This window comes from Arachis duranensis, chromosome 5 (assembly GCF_000817695.3).
Source record: "Arachis duranensis cultivar V14167 chromosome 5, aradu.V14167.gnm2.J7QH, whole genome shotgun sequence".
NCBI classification, from domain to species: domain Eukaryota; kingdom Viridiplantae; phylum Streptophyta; class Magnoliopsida; order Fabales; family Fabaceae; genus Arachis; species Arachis duranensis.
The window spans coordinates 74,522,093-74,522,725 of NC_029776.3; positions in this window are offsets into that span (position 1 = coordinate 74,522,093).

Sequence of the window (633 nt, forward strand, 5' to 3'; positions counted from 1 at the left end):
GGAAGCTTTATGATACCATGCACATTAGAAGGTTCTTGCACCAAGACAGCCCTATGTGATCTTGGAGCAAGCATCAATCTAATACCTGCATCCACTATCAGAAAGCTTGGGTTGACTGGAGAAGTCAAACCAACCCGGATATGCCTCCAACTTGCTGATGGCTCCATTAAATACCCATCAGGCATAATTGAGGACATGATCATCAAGGTTGGGCCATTTGCCTTTCCAACTGACTTTGTGGTGCCGGAAATGGAGGAGCACAAGAGTGCAACTCTCATTCTAGGAAGACCCTTCCTAGCAACTGGACGAACTTTCATTGATGTACAAAAAGGGGAAGTAACCTTAAGAGTCAATGAGGATGAGTTCAAGTTGAATGCTGTAAAAGCCATGCAGCATCCAGACACACCAAATGACTGCATGGGCGCAGACATTATTGACTCTCTAGTAGAAGAGATCAATATGGCTGAAAGCCTAGAATCAGAGCTTGAGGACATCTTTAAAGATGCTCAACCTGACCAAGAAGAACTAGAGGAGGCAAAGGAATTTTCGAAAATTCCTCAGGAGGAGGATAAGCCTCCCAAGCCTCAACTCAAACCACTACCACCATCCCTGAAATATGCATTTCTGGGAGAG